Here is a 14,125-nt window from a genome sequence, read left to right on the forward strand (position 1 = left end):
AGGGTGGATACATACCATTATACATTTGTCCAAACCCAGCATAAACCACCAAGAATGCACCCTGAGGTTAACCATGGACTCTAGATGATGGTAATGTATTAATGTAGGTTCATCAACTGTATGTATGCCTATGATAAGGAATGTTGATAATGGAGAAAGTTATTCATGTGTGGGGCAGAAGGCATATGGGAAAATCTCCCTACCCTTCTTTCAATTTTCATGTGAACTTGAAACTGCTCTAAAAAACATGTCTTAAAAAATTTTGAAAATATAGAATCAAGGTTGGGTGTGTAGCTTATTGGTTGAGCACTTGCCTGGAATGTGCAAGGGCCTGGTTCAATCTCCAGGACTGAAGTGAGAAAAAAGTACAGAATTATTGAAAGACCCGTTCAACAAATACCTGTACTCCCTCTACCAAGGTTAAACAATTGCTATCTTTTTCTGTATTTGCTTTGACTTTCTACACGTTCATATGTCTTTGGATATAGAAGAAATTGAGTTACAGACACCATGACACCCCTGTGTATATTTCAACAAGCATCTCTTAACCATAAATACATTGTCCTACATAAGTGCAAGAGAATTTCAAAAATTCCTCAGTGTGACCTAGTATCCAGTCCATGTTTAAATTCCTCCAGCTGTTCCCAAAATGTCTTTCTTATATGTTCATTTTCTTTGAATCCAGATCTAATCAAGTTTCTCCCATTATGTCTAGTTATTATGGTTCTTCAGTTTTTTCAAACAGGTAACTTTTACCTTTTTTTTTTTTGCATGACACATTTTGTTTCAAAAATCGACAGTGTTGAGGTATAATCAAAATACAACAGAATGCAGGCATTTTAAGTGTACTGTTCATAAATTTTAACAAATGTATATACCAATGTAACCATCACCCCCATCAGGATGATTTCTATCACCCTGAAAGCTCATGGGTGCCTCTCTACAGTTCTCTCTCTGTCCTGGTCCCCAGCAAACCATTGATCTGCTTTCACATTATCATATTGATTTTCTACACAGATTGGTTGGCTTGTCTTGTAGAACATCTCGCATGTCTAATTGTTTCCTTGTAGTGCCATTAACTTGAGACTCCAGCCACCGTATTTCCTGTGCACTGGAATTTAAGTCTAAAGGGTTGGCTAATTGCAAGTAAAATGTATATGGAAAAGAAGACTTCATAGGTGATACAAAATACTTCTTGTGGTGTCACATTGGGAGGCAAGTGATATTGAGTGTGCCATTGGTAGGACTCAGCTTGCTCCTCTGGGTGAACTTTTGATCATCAGGGCTTTTCTTCATAAAAGTATCTTGTTCTCTTGAAATGAGTAAATCATCTATGGGGTGATAAGTAGTTTTCCCTTATCTGGGGTTTTGCTTTCCCATGGTTTCATTTTCCTGTCGGCAACCATGGTCTAAAAATATTAAATGGAAAATTCCAGAAATAAACAATTTATAAGATTTAAGTGATATTTATTACAGTATTGTTATAATTATTGTATTTTATTATTATTGTTATCAAACTTTTACTGTACCTAATTTATAAATTAAACTTGATCCTAGTTATAGATGTATTTAAAAAAAAAACCCATCGTATATATAGGATAGGGTACTATCTACATCTTTTCAGACATCTTTTCTTTTAGGAATCCAAGGAACATCACGGAACAAACACCTCCAGATTAGGGGGGACTACTATATTTTGGGGGGAAGTAGGGAAGCTACTGTATGTCAGTGTGTTTAATTGGCTTTCTGTCACTGTGACAAAATACTGGAGAAAATCAACTTAGAGGAAGAAAGATGTATTTTGCCTCATAATTTCAGGGGTTTCAGTCCACACTCAACCAGCTCCATTGCTTTGGGCCTGAAGTGAAGCAAAACATTATGGTGGAAGAGTGTAATGGAGCAAAACTCAGCTCATGGCAGCCCAGAAACAGAGAGAGATGCGATGGTTAAGAACAAGATATAGGCCCCAAGTTTTCACCCACAAGGACCTATCCCTCCAGCAATTTCCACCTACAATTTCCACCACCTCCCAGTAGTCTATGTAACCATGAATCTGTCAGTGGATTAATGGATTAACTGGCATCCTAAGAAAAGAGTTTCTTGATTTTTTCAATTATGTAGGATCATTCATTTTAGAGGTTCAGTTAAGTGATATGATTTCACAAAACCTATTGTGCTACTATGGCCTCATAGGATTAAAAAACAAAAACAAAAATAATAGCATCCTAAGAAGGTTCAAAAATGGAACAATACTCCAAGAATCCTAAAACAATTCCAGGGCACAAGATAAATTCAAAATGCTTCATGGATTATTTTAAAAGTTACCTTATTCATGTATTTCAGGATATTTATAATGGAATTATAATCCATAATAATCCATATAATCCATAATCTAAATATTCTGCCCCTGAATCCTGTCATCAAGGGATCCACAGTTGAAGAATTAATGTGACCACTTGTGCTGCCCAGAGGAGCACAGTTTGCATGCCTTATTCTAGGTGACTCCCAATGACAATGGACCCTGTACCCTAGGCATTAGCTCTTTATTAACATGCATGGTACGACCAAGGATGGATGATCATTTAATGATGCTAAGGTTTAGATGAGATCACTGGAGCCAGAAACAGTTACAAAGTAGGGGAAAGGAAGTAGCCTGGGGCACCATCTTCCGGAAAACACCAAAATACACTGGAAGAACTTCAGATGTTCAAAATTCTCTTTGTGTTGTATCGTGAGTGAGTCCCAAGGAAAGACCAGCCATAATCTGAAAGTGTCGCAGGAACAATGTCATCAACTTTGGGACACAGTCATGAGGAGGGACATGATTTCCTCCAAAGTGGCCTTCTGCTCCTCTCTGGTTGAGGATTTCCATTTTTCTTTGCTGGATTACATCCTGACCCAAGAAACCTCCCACCAAATTCTTAGAGACAGAGGTAGAACACAGCACAAGTGTGTGTGTGTGTTTATGTGTGTGCACATGAGAGAGAGAGACAGCACACACACGTATGTGCAAAGATGCATATCCAGGAGGTCAGCTGTTCTACTGGAGATGTCAACAGGGACATAATGCTCTTTGTTGGATACTGAAAATCCTTGGGCACTTCTCTCCATTTGAGAATACAGCAAGGTCCAGATCTCTTCATTATAGTAATATGAATCACTAACTTTGGTGCTCAGAGAGCACAAGGATGAACCAGATGTAGATCCAGCCCTGGAGGAATTTGGAGAACAAAGTAGTGATTCTAGACCTTGGTTATGCATTGAAACTGCCTGAGGACCTTTAAGAAATGGTGGTGCTGGTCTCACTGAGCAGAGGTTCTGATTAATTTTGGTCTGGGATACGCCCTGATTATGGAGATCTGAAAGCTCCTGAGTGATTCTAATGTGCATTACAATAAAGAAAGACAAAGTCCTCAGAAAGCCATAAGCTAAGGAGCAGTAACCTTTTCAGACTCTAGGAATGCCAATATTACTATATAGACTGTGGCAGTGTACATACAAATAGTAGAGAAGCTACTGTTCTCTTTTATATTCATGTGTGTGTGCACATAAATATATACATATTGCATAAGCAATAGATCCAAGGATATAGAAATATGCAAAGCAAAACACCTGCTCCCATAAATTGCTTGATGTTTAATTTACCAGTCCTGTTTGTATTCATCTGAAGCATATTAACATATATACTACACCACAAACTTCATACATGTTCCATATACCTATGGAGTTGAGATCAGGTTATCTACTTTGATTTTTAAAAATATTTAGTGATGTTCACATCCATGGTTTGATGGTCATTTAGTGGTATTGGCTATTTGATGTGCATATACTCTTTTATGTAGCCATTCCCCAGTGGATGAACTCAGCTCCATTTCTTGTCACTCCTGTTTTAATTGATATAAATTATCTCTTTAAAGTAGTAACAAAACAACCCAAGTAGTGAAGCAAGCAAAATTAAAACTACAACTCAGAATCCCCTATGATTTAGCAAAGAACTTAGCCTTTGATTTCCATGAAAACCAGAGACTTTTTGTTCTGCATTGTAGAACTACTTCTGACTTAATTAAACACTCAGACTGTGGGGAAAACAATTGGAGAAATGTTGTTCTGGAAAATAAGTATGGTTTTTACTAGAAGTTCCAAGAGGAACAAGAATATGGACATTTTTGAGTGGGAGGAAAAGGATTAAGGACGTTTCATCAGATGAAAGAGGGAGTTGAAAGGGGTAAGGTAGGGGGCTGATACTGCAGCAATGAACTTCAGATTTCCTATCTTATTCCATTTTGAGATGAGTGTGGTTACATACATACAAATCACTTGGGGTGACTAAACTGAAGGTGGAGTTGAAGGTTACTGTCTTCCTCCTCCGTCACTGGCGTGATGAGCAAGTGATGTCTACGTGGGAATCAACTCAGGGGGTGCAGCTTCATGAAATCACCAGTGCTAATGTGCAAAGTGGCAGCTGCTTCTGCAGATACCTTGCCTGGCAGTGAAGCAGCAAGTAGATTATCCAGGTTGGAGTGCAATTGTTTAAGCCTTAGATTGCAAGTTTATCTCAACGAACATTAAAACCAAACGGTGCCCGGTCTCGCTCTGCACCCCCTGCCTCTTGTGTGGCATGGAAATGATTGCTGTAGAACCTGATGCATTGCTGAATTACCCCAGGGCTGACAGCAGAGGCTATGATTCAAGAGGTCACTAGAGAAATTCTGATGCCTCAGAATTTCTGCCCTAGCTAGGCAGAGTTAAATACGATTGTTCTTCAGGCTTACTACACTGAACAAAACTTAAATGCCTGGGGTTTAGTAATACACTGTTCCTGCTTTTTAAAGGATTCTTGCAGTGCTGTGGATTGAACCCAAGGCCTTGTACATGCAAGGCAAGCACTCTATCAACTAAGCTATATCCCCAGCCCTAGGAATTTTGTTTCTTAAAAACAGGTAAGAGTAAAGAAAAACAACCAGCATTCTCTTAGGTCATTGGACTCCCCAGTATTGCACCTCTCCTGGTAAAGGTGGTGGCCTCCCTGTGACCATAGCTCGAGACAGGCTAGAGAGGGTTTAGTGGTGCCAGGAAGTCCAGTCACAATTTGAAGGCCCCATATTTTACCACACACTGTTCTTGGTAGCAAGATTTGTTAAGATTTGTTATTTCATTTAAGTCTGGGAATTAACCATGACTCAGTGCAGATGGCCAAATTCTGAGTGGGTATGAGAGTGGGCATCTGGTTAGTTTAATGTGGCCCCGTGGACTTTCCTTATCAAATATGAGTGTTATGAGTCAGGCCAGTCTTAAACAGATAATCCCTGGTCCATAAGTGGCTCCACTTTGACACAGAGTAACAGCCCCTCTTATCTTGTCCCCACCTTGCCCTTCCCCTCCCCACAAATCGCGTACCTTCCTAAATCACCTGGCAGGTGAAGCACAGGATCATCTTGCTGGGGATTCTCTGGCATTCGGATCCGCAGTGAGTAGCACATAAATATGTAGAAAGTTCTGGTGGAAAGCCGGGGAGGGGATGCTTCCCTGGTCCCAGCAGAATCATGTCCCAGCCATAGGGCAGAGCACAACATGGGGAGAGAGCAGGAGCCTATCCTCAGGAACTGGGATCTCTGTAAAGGCCATGAGGACAGGTGCCAGGTATCAGGCTGGCGGGTAGATCCTTGGCACTTCGCACACTGTAGGTGCTCAATAAATGTTTGCTAAACAAGGAAAGAGATTACAGAGGGACAAAGAGACATTTGGGCCAATAAGATGAATAAAGAGAACAGAAAAATGTCTTTGGTGGGCTTGTATCCCTCACTGAAGAAATTCTATTTAGTGTTATTCAAAAATGTCATCAAAATACCCCTCCTAAGACAAGGACGGAGGGAATGCTTAGCCGAGAGGGACCTGGAATGGAGGCTTCTAATTTATGCAGCTGATGGTCCTGTTTCTGACATAGCTGTCTGGAGCTCACTGTCTATCTGAGGTCACTCTGGGGACACCTCCTGGATCAGCTCCTGGGTAGCCCTTTCATAACCCCCAGGAATCCTTTAAGCATGGTAGGTCCTTCAAGACCTAGATGAGGGATTATATCCCTGAGAGCCAGAGTTGCCTCTGCCCCACGAATACAACATCCCTCCACATTCTTTCCTGTCTCTCCAGAGATGTTGTCTTCTTGCCTTGGAGGTGTGGCCTTTGCCTAAGGAAGGAATAGGATACACATCATAACAAAGTGCGGGGAGTTCAACCAGGGTATCGGGGATGCTCCAGGACAATAGAGGGGCCACCCAGTGGATGTGATATGTGGACTCTGAAACAATGTGGAGAAGAATGTCTTCACAAGCTGTTTAAAATCGAACTAGGCTAACAAAAGTGAAACCTCCAAAACACTATAAACTGGGAATATCCCCTTATCTGTGCAGACTATGTAAACATGTGTTTATCCAGAGGCAGGGAGACAAACCAAAGGATCCTTAGGTTTCACAAGTCCCATGAGTTCACAAGTCTCTTTTAAATATTGTATGGAGCCCCGCACGGCAGCACCTGCCTATAATCCCAGTAGCTCGGGAGACAGAGGCAGGAGTTTTGCAAGTTCAGAGTCAGCCTCAGCAACTTATGGAGGCTCTGAGCAACTTAGCGAGACCCTGTCTCAAAATTAAAAAATAAAAAAAAGGACTGGGGATGTGGCTGAGTGGCTAAGTGTCCCTAGGTTCAATTCCTGGTATTAAAAAAATTTTTATACACACACACACACACATACATACACACACACACACACACAGTATGGGTCTGGGGATATAGCTCAGTGGTAGAGCACATGCCCAGCCTGTGTGAGACCCTGAGTTCAAGTCCCAGTGCTGCCAAAAAGCAAAACAAAGCAAACAAAGCACCAAAGCCAGAATATTATTGTAGCACGTGTTAAATATTTGACATCGTTAATTGTAGCTGAGGAATCTGGGCCATGGCCTGGTGGACCATTTGCCCAGAGTTAAACTGAAAGCTAGTCTTTGTCAGCTCTCTTCTCTCCTCTGAGAACATTCCAAATTTGGTGATGTGCTGGTTTCCGACTTATAATTAGCCTCAAGAAAGTGCTGGCGGGTACCCTGTTGTTGAGGTCAGTCTCTTTTTTCCCAGGAATCTGACATAAAGTCCCCATTCCAGCAGGGCATGACCCAGTTTCTTTTCTCGTGTTCCCGGAGTGCTGGGGCTGCCGGATGAGCAAGCCGTAGCTAATAAGACAGGAGCACGTGCCGCCGCTCTTTTCCTAAACGTGCCATCTCCACTGGGCTGGGGCCCATATGCTCAGCTTCCTGGGGTCACTGAACTTCTGTTTGCACCCCTGAATTCAGATGCAACCCAGAAACGACACTGTGCATAGTTACAGGCTGCAAGAGACTTGGAGGACCTGGGTAGACAGGTCAGTTTAGAGGTTCTGGTTATTTCTTCCTGTGTTGTGGGCACTCTCCATCACTGCAAGGTCTTTAAGACCATTTGATTGGTCCTGGATGTTGGGGATGACCCTTGGATTGGGAGAGATTTCCAGTCCAGAAACAATCAAGGCTGTTTACCATTCACTCTGATCCTATTTTCTTTCCCTTTGGTATGGGGGATGGAACTCAAGGCCTTGTGCGTGCTAGGCATGCGCTCTGTCTCTGAGCCCTGCTCCAAGTCCCTTCTCAATTTTATTTTGAGACAGGGTCTGCTAAGTTGCTGAGGCTGGCCTTGACCTTGTGATGATCCTTCTGCCTCAGACTGAGTTGCTGGGATTACAGGCATGCGCCATTGGGCCCAGTTTCTGGTCCCAATTTTGAGAACTCTTTTTCACGCAACACACAACACTCTGCACACATACGTACACATCACACAATCACACCACCTGCATAACACACATTGATACCACACACAACATACAACACAATCTCACATTACACATAACCCTCGCACCACATATCCATACACACACTAACAGAACACGTACACACACGTCACACGCACACCACAGTAAAACACCACACTAGTGTGTGCCATTCTCAGATGTAAGCAACGGGGTGCCATTATTGTTGGTGTCCTGGCTACAGGAAGAGACTACCTCGAAGACAATTTGACTAAGACACTGACCATCAAGAAAGTTATGTCTTGGGCTGGGGAGATAGCTCAGTTGGTAAAGTACTTGCCTTGCAAGCACAGATCCCTGGGTTCGATCCCCAGCACCACAAAAAAAAAAAAAAAAAAAAAGAAAGTTATGTCTTAAAAAGTACTGTGAATTTTATTCTCTTCAGGGAACTTTTCTCCCATTTACTTAATATTACACGAGGATACCATTTAACACAGGAAAGAGCACAACCTGGGTTTGAATCCCGATGCTGCTAGATACAAGTCAGTTCACCTTGGATAAGTAACTTAATTTCCCTGGAGCCTCATATTCCTCATTTGCAAAGTGAAAATAATTATACAAAGCCCAACGTGTAATTGTGAAGGTAAGAACCAGTCTTCTGTGTTGTCTGGCATACGGTGTTTAATATGTAGGTATGTGGAGACGGTTGATGGATGAGTGTCCTTGTACCGGCTCTGCCTTTCTGCTGGGAGGGGCTGCAACCATTTTTAATTTTCACTTGGAACGAAACCTCCAATTATCTAGGTACTGGGCAGCTGGTGAGTCCCAGGACTGAGGGATGGATGTACAGCTTTGGATCAATAACCTTTCCATGAGCATTCTTCCAAGAGGGAGATATTATTCAAAGACAAAACCAAGTCACCCTCCGAGGTCACTCTGGGTTCTCTGGGAGCTCCTGCAGGCACCTTTCCTTGGCTTCCTGCCTGCAGTGTCTCCCCTGTGCTCCCTGCAGGACTGCTCGAAGGATAGGGTACTATTGCTTCCAAAGTCACTTCCAAAGTCATTTCCAAAGCTCATGTTGAAATTTAATTACCAAGTAATGGTGTTGAGAGATGGAACCTTCAAGAGGTGGAGAGGTCTTGAGGGCTTCAGCTTCATGAATGGATTAAGCCATCATGTTGGAAATGGGCTCCTGATGAAAGGGTGAGTGTGGCCTGAGACTACGTGTCTTGCGCTTGCCCACTTGCCTTTGCGCCATGTTGTATTGCAGTACTGTCAAGGCCCACCAGAACTATGTCAAGCCTCCAGAACTATGAGCCAAATAAAATTCCTTTATGAATAAATTACTATGTCTGTGGGATTCTGTTGTATCAGGAGAAAACAGACTAAAACAAAGAGTAGTGTTCCATTTATTAACCTGGGTGGTGGTGGACTCTGTAGTTGACTTTCTAACATATAGATATTTTTCACAATTAAAAAAGCATAAAAACAAAAGTGCCAGGATAGATGGTTGCCTGGAGTAACTTGAAGAGTGAGAGGAGTTAGTAGGTGAGGAGTGCTGTCTGTCTGTCCTTGGGCTCTGGCAGAGAGGATGGAGATGGAGGATGGCCTCACAAAACAACCAGCAGGTAGAACCTGGGGATCTGGGCCACAGAGGTTGCACTGAATGAAACAGGGAATCATATAGAACATCTAATGATGCCTAGGTTTCCTCTAGGGTCTTGGAACCGTCTGAGGTGGATGGAGTGGCCAGGGGATGGGTTGGAAGGGATGATACGATTTGTTAAGGGCAAGTTGAGTTTGTGGGAACAATGATTGGCATATCCAGTGGTCAGTTAGATACAAGGATCAGAGCTTTGCAGAGCCAGTGGGCAGCTGTCTTTGAAAAATGTTTTATTGCTAAAGATTATTCCAAGTGGTTTCTAATTCTGCTTGGCAGGATGGGCCAGAAACTCCCCGACACACTGGTAATTTTGCAGACTGAGTCACTGGCTGGTCCGTCTCTCATGGTTCATCTTTCTTTACCTAAGCACAGAGTTTAATGGCTTTTCAGGTTCCTTTTCCCTGGATTATAGTACGGAACTACTCAGTCTGGTACTTAAGAAGCTCATTTCCTATTTAAACTTTATTGGAAATCTAATTCCCTCTCTATAAAATGGCAATGCAATAACTTCAGCTTCCCATGTTAAGTGGGAGAGAGAGGCATTGAAATCTACAAGTAAACAGGAAAGGCAGAGGAGATGAGAGAAAACAGAAGAGTTATTTCTGCTCCGGGGCCTGTTTCAGGCTTCAGGGAGGCTGCAGGGAAGTTCCTCTGCTCTTTAGGCACACATCTGGGGCTGTCCAATCATGTCTGCTCTTGGCAAAGACGCACAGGGGAGGGCCATCCAGGGTCTCTGAGAGACAGTTGTCCTTACATGGCCAAGCCAGTCCAGTGCCCTGTGTGTGAAGAATCTGAGCTCAGGGAGGTGATGCGTCACCGAGGTCACATCGCTGGACATAGAGCCAGGGCACAGGGACAAGAGAAGCACCTGATTCATGAGTTTAGGAGCCTCCCAGTCTCTCTTGCATGACCCTGAGAGTGAGTTGCCTCCGATTCTGTCCCCAAGAGGCTGGTCTTGCCTCACTATACCCCCTGCCCCAGTCATAGATTCAGGACAAAAACCCAGTTGTGTCGATGCCGTGTTCAGTGTCCCATTTTGCTGTAGCACACTTTGTGGATTGTTTCAAACTCATCTTTTATGACCCAGCTCAAAGCTCCTCCTCTGTGACGCCATCCTCAGTTCACTCAGGCACCAGGGGCCTCAGCCTTCTCTCTGCATCCCTGGCACTTTTGTTCCGACGGACCTTCGGGTGTCCATCACTTGAAGTCTTATGGGTTCATCTCTCCTCCTGACTCTTGCAGAAGTCTTGATAGCACAGAATTAGTACTTGTCAAGCACTTAATAAATATTAAAAAGTGAATGAATGAATGAATGAATGAATGAATGAATGAAAGAACAAGTGACTGCCTATTAGACCCTGTGGTTTGCCCTTCAAGAATGCGAAAGCCAGCGGCTCTGGTTAGACTTGGGTCATGCAGTTCTCTCCAGCATGACCTGCTGTCAACTCTTTGGCCTGCCTATGGTGTGAGGTGTGGATCAGGGCTCCAACTAGGTGCCTAGCACTCCATGCCCTGGTCAGTAGGAACCCTGATGCTCCCTTGCTTTCTTAAGGAGAGCCTACCTCTTTCAAAAATTATAAATCTACTTTTTGAGACAGTTAGTATTAGTATTCAAGTGCACTTGGGTAAAAATCTGTCTAATCCAAGATCTAGGGAGCACGTGTCAGAAGAATAGCATTTCTTCAACTAATGTACAGACGGATCTGTCCTATGCCTCACAGAACTTCCTACCTTCTGCACAGAGGGTTGGCCCTGACTCCTCTGTGTCTTCTTGTTCTCAGACCGATCTGTCATTTGATTCTCAAGTGTCCCTTGACATCAGCGTTCACACCCAGACACTTTTGCCCAGCTCTAAGGTAATTTCATCTATAGCTGCTCAGACTGATGTATTTGTGGACACTTGTCATCAGTCAGATGGGATCTACAGAGGAATCCAAACCAGGTGGATGCAAAGTTCCACAGATGGCTGACTACATATGGACCAAGGTGGAATGTGCGGAGACATTTTTGAGTGTCCATTCGTCAGACAGTGTTCCTGCAGACAATATTGTAAATAGCAGCTTAGTAGTAGAGACAGTAACTCGTAGTTTATTACCTCAGAATTACCCTAAGACTTTAAATCAAGATATTGAGAAATCTGCGCCCATTTTGAGCTTTAGTGCAGAGAATAGTATGCCTAATTCACAGAGCATGGCAGATAATAAGACCCAAGCCATAGACTTATTAAGTGATTTAGAAAACATCTTGTCAAGTAATCTGCCTAATCAGACATTGGATAATTGTAGCCTTTTTTCTGACACAAACCCTGGGCCTGACACCCAGCTGCTATCTGGCCCAACCAAGAATCCTGGAATAGATTTTGATATTGAAGAGTTCTTCTCAGCTTCCAATATCCAGACTCATACTGAAGGGAGTAAACTTAGCACCATGAACACTGAGCCATTCTTGGACTCACTGGGCATAGAGACCCAAACCGACGTCTTATTTGCACACACATCTGTCCAGCCCTCCGGGTACAGGGGAAATTCTCACTTCCTAGGCCTTGAGATGTTTGACACTCAAACGCAGACAGACTTAAACTTCTTTCAGACAGTAGTCCTCCTCTGCCCCTCGGCAACATCCTGAAACACTCCAGCTTTTCCATGAGCATTGATTCATCAGAGACCCAAACTGAAGGACTCTCCACTGCTACAAACCTATCTGCTCCTGAGAGCAAAGTTCGGTTGAACAGTACAGAGACACAGACCATGAGTTTAGGTTTTTGAAACCCTGGGGAGTTTGTTCTTCATCAGCAACGAAACTCAGGTGTGTGCTGAGCTGCATGGGGTCTCCAACCTCTAACGGCGAAGTCCACCTTGGATTATTATTTCCTTCCAGATTTAGAAAATGGGGAGCAGGGACAACAGTATTAACTTTGCTGAATGTAGCTGATGGTGCAGTTGCTTAGATTCTTTGCGGTTCTTTGCCTTTTGTACCTATAAACACAAATGTGTGTATAAATGTGAGTGTATTAAAAAGTATAAGATGTTGATCTAAAATAGAGAGAGAGAGAGAGAATGCAGAAGCGACCTGGGGACAGTGTGTGCTGGACAAACCTCACCTGGGGGCAGGTCACCTGACTTCCTCTCTCCCCGCTCTTTTCTCTCTGGGCCAACATGCAGATCTCTCACTACTCTCCAGAGCTGGAACCTCCTCAGGACTTAGCTCTATCGGGTGAAGTGACTGTCCTGAGTCTACCCTGGGCCATTTGGCACAGCTCTGCGCCCTAACTCCTGTTCTGCCCAGCAGACTCACCACTACTTGCCTCTCCCATCACAGGGAGGAGACGCTCCCTGTCCCCTCCCTTCCAGGAGTGCCCCAGGCAACTGTGAGCTGCAGACACTGAGCAAGGAAGCCATGGAGAAGCTTCATTCTTCAAAGTGTTTACTTACCTTCGAGAGCAGGGATGTTGAGAAATGAAATTCCAGAGAGAAGATAGCACCTTATCTTGTCCTGTGCTTCACAGACTGTCTTGGTTGAGTTTAGAGGCTTTGATCTTTAATCAGATCTTTATTAATCACATACCCAGTGATAACCAGTCTCAGTTTTTATCCAAGTACCTCAAACAGGCCTGGGGATATAACTTGGTGGTACAGTGCTTGCCTACCATGCTTAAGGCCCTGGGTTCCAACCCCACAACTAAAAACAAAGTTCAGAGAAGCAAACCTTAAGCAGAAAAGATGACTAAGTCTGCTGATTCTGCAGCTTTTCCACGAGCAAGCCATTCTTGGCAGACCCCAGTCAGACTGCATTCTGTTGGGTGATATATTAGTCAGTTTTTTGTTACTCTAACAAAATACCAGAGTCATGCCTACTTTATTTTTAAAAAGAGATTTATTTTGGCTCATGGCTCTGGAAGTGCAAGATATAGCGCCTCATCTGGTGGCAGCCTTCTTACTGAGTCCCAAGGCAGCACAGGACAAGAGTCAGGGAGCACATGTGTGCATATCTCTCTCCCTCTTCTCATAAAGTCATCAGGAGTCAATCACGGGGGCTCCGTCCTAATGACCTTATCTAATCTTAATCATCTCCCAAATGCTCCATATGGTGTTTAGACACGATAGGCAGATTAAGTTTCCACCCTCTTAAAACCACTGACAAATAACTTTGTGAATTAAACTGCAGCATGACAAACCATAGCAAGTGGTCTTCCTAGTGACCCTTTTTAGGGATTACTCCATCCATCCATCCATGGAGGCTGCCATGTTTTTAACAATGCAATGCACTGCCCCACCAAAACCAATTAGCCCAAGAGTGAGTGGGTGGTAGCATGCTACAAAATGAGCCAGTTCCCACACAGAAGAGTTTCGTCTAGGGTATGATAGAAAAGGCAGTGTCTCCATTTGGGTGGCTAAACTGTAATGAGTTTCAGCAGAAAGGGATTTAGTAAATGGTATTAACTTGTTTATGGAATCATTGCAACAACTGAAGAAATGGTTCGTGAGTCATACCCTTAGGCTTGTCCTCTAAGAACTGACATCATCCAGCTTCAGAATCTTATGTCTAACCCTGACTAAGCAGTTGGAACCAGATGGAACCAGAGGACCTTATACTAGGTGAAGTAACTCAGGCACAGAAAGACAAATATCACAAGTTCTTACCTG

At 43.4% G+C, this 14,125-nt stretch overlaps 1 pseudogene; it reads left to right on the top strand.

Annotated features, from left to right (window-relative positions):
- The first annotated feature begins 10,860 nt into the window (after positions 1-10,860).
- Positions 10,861-12,323, top strand: LOC124985534 (ATM interactor-like; annotated as a pseudogene).
- The last annotated feature ends 1,802 nt before the right edge of the window (positions 12,324-14,125 follow it).

This window comes from Sciurus carolinensis, chromosome 5, assembly GCF_902686445.1.
Source record: "Sciurus carolinensis chromosome 5, mSciCar1.2, whole genome shotgun sequence".
Classification (NCBI taxonomy): Eukaryota; Metazoa; Chordata; class Mammalia; order Rodentia; family Sciuridae; genus Sciurus; species Sciurus carolinensis.